Below are 2,500 nucleotides of genomic sequence, written 5' to 3' on the forward strand. Positions count from 1 at the left end.
ACACACACACACACACACACACACACACACACACACACACACACACACACACACACACACACACACACACACACGTGCACACACACACGTGCACACACACACGTGCACACACACACACACACACACACACACACACACATACCACACACACACACATACACACACACACACACGCACACACACAAACACACGCGCGCACACACACACACACACACACACACACACACACACACACACACACACACACACACACACACACACACACAGATGCGCACACACATGTGCACACACACACACACACACACACACACACACACACACACACACACACACACACACACACACACACACAGATGCGCACACACATGTGCACACACACACACACACACACACACACACACACACACACACACACACACACACACACACACACACACACACACACATGTACACACACACACACAGATACACACACACACACAGACACACACACACACACACACTTGCACACACGTGCACACACATGTGCACACACACACAGACACACACACACACACACACACACACACACATTTCGTCTCTTCCTTGCACCTCACACCTTCCTGCTACTCTCGCGGCTCAGGAGATGAACGATCACTTTGCTGCTATCTGTCAAACCTTTCCTCCCCTCCACACCACTCTGCTTCCTGCCTATCTTCCGGCCCCCTCTCATCCCCCCAGTGTCCAGGCGGTGGATGTTTTTAAGAGAATACTCAAATTCAAACCAAGATCCACCACACCCACTGACCTTCCTACAAAAATTTACAAGGAATTTGCTGTAGAGCTAGCAACACCGCTATGCTCAATAATAAACGCTTCACTCTCCTAACACTCTTGCCCCGAGGACTGGAAGACATCTTACGTCACCCCCATCCCCAAAACCTCCAGTCCACAGTCACTCAATGACCTCAGACCAGTCTCTATCACCCCCATCCCTAGCCTTATTTGTGAAGATTTTGTATATGACTGGGCCTACACCAAAATCTGTAATACCGTGGATATCAGACAGTTTGGAAATATTAAAGCCACCTCCACCTCCCATTACCTGACCAGCTTCCTTGAATTCATCCACAGCCACCTGGACAAGCGAAACACTTCTCTAGCTGTTGCTTTTGTGGACTTCAAAAAGGCTTTTGATCTTGTTGATCACACTGTTGTCATCAGCAAGGCAGTGAGTCTGGGTTTCCCTCCTAACCTGATAGCGTGGCTAGCCGACTTCCTCACAGGGAGGCGTCAGGCCGTTCGCTATCAGGGCTCTGTCTCTACTTTCCAACAGCTGACTTGTGGGGTCCCCCAGGGGACCAAGATGGGTCCTCTATGCCTCCTCCTCCTCATTAACGACGCCCTCACTGACACCCCCCATCGCTGGAAGTATGTGGACGACTCCACCGTGGGCGTCCCAGTTTCCACCAAGATCCCGGACTACTCGCCACTGCAAGCGATCCTGGAGCGGCTGCAGACGTGGACGGAGGAGAGCAGGATGACCATCAACCACAACAAAACTGTGGTCATTTTTTTTTTTTTTTTTTTTATGTAGGAAGGATACTGGCCAAGGGCAACAAAAATCTAATTTAAAAAAATGCCCACTGAAATGCCAGTCCCTAAAAGGGTCAAAGCAGTGGTCAAAAATTGGTGGATAAGTGTCTTGAAACCTCCCTCTTGAAGGAATTCAAGTCATAGGAAGGTGGAAATACAGAAGCAGGCATGGAGTTCCAGAGTTTACCAGAGAAAGGGATGAATGATTGAGAATACTGGTTAACTCTTGCGTTAGAGAGGTGGACAGAATAGGAGTGAGAGAAAGAAGAAAGTCTTGTGCAGTGAGGCCGCGGAAGGAGGGGAGGCATGCAGTTAGCAAGATCAGAAGAGCAGTTAGCATGAAAATAGCGGTAGAAGACAGCTAGAGATGCAACATTGCGGCGGTGAGAGAGAGGCTGAAGACAGTCAGTTAGAGGAGAGGAGTTGATGAGACGAAAAGCTTTTGATTCCACCCTGTCTAGAACAGCAGTATGAGTGGAACCCCCCAGACATGTGAAGCATACTCCATACATGGACGGATAAAGCCCTTGTACAGAGTTAGCAGCTGGGGGGTGAGAAAAACTGGCGGAGACGTCTCAGAACACCTAACTTCATAGAAGCTGTTTTAGCTAGAGATGAGATGTGAAGTTTCCAGTTCAGATTATAAGTAAAGGACAGACCGAGGATGTTCAGTGTAGAAGAGGGGGACAGTTGAGTGTCATTGAAGAAGAGGGGATAGTTGTCTGGAAGATTGTGTCGAGTTGATAGATGGAGGAATTGAGTTTTTGAGGCATTGAACAATACCAAGTTTGCTCTGCCCCAATCAGAAATTTTAGAAAGATCAGAAGTCAGGCGTTCTGTGGCTTCCCTGCGTGATATGTTTACCTCCTGAAGGGTTGGACGTCTATGAAAAGACGTGGAAAAGTGCAGGGTGGTATCATCAGCA

The 2,500-nt window shown here is 48.6% G+C and overlaps 1 protein-coding gene and 1 long non-coding RNA gene across 4 annotated transcripts in view; one reads left to right on the forward strand and one right to left on the reverse strand.

Annotated features, from left to right (window-relative positions):
- The window catches only part of LOC135109535 (uncharacterized), a 100,714-nt gene that overhangs the window by 94,282 nt on the left and 3,932 nt on the right, over nt 1-2,500 (reverse strand). The window lies entirely within an intron of this gene.
- The window catches only part of LOC135109533 (uncharacterized), a 112,120-nt gene that overhangs the window by 35,406 nt on the left and 74,214 nt on the right, over nt 1-2,500 (forward strand). The gene's annotated exons all lie outside the window — the stretch shown is intronic.

This window comes from Scylla paramamosain, chromosome 19 (assembly GCF_035594125.1).
Source record: "Scylla paramamosain isolate STU-SP2022 chromosome 19, ASM3559412v1, whole genome shotgun sequence".
Lineage (NCBI taxonomy): Eukaryota > Metazoa > Arthropoda > Malacostraca > Decapoda > Portunidae > Scylla > Scylla paramamosain.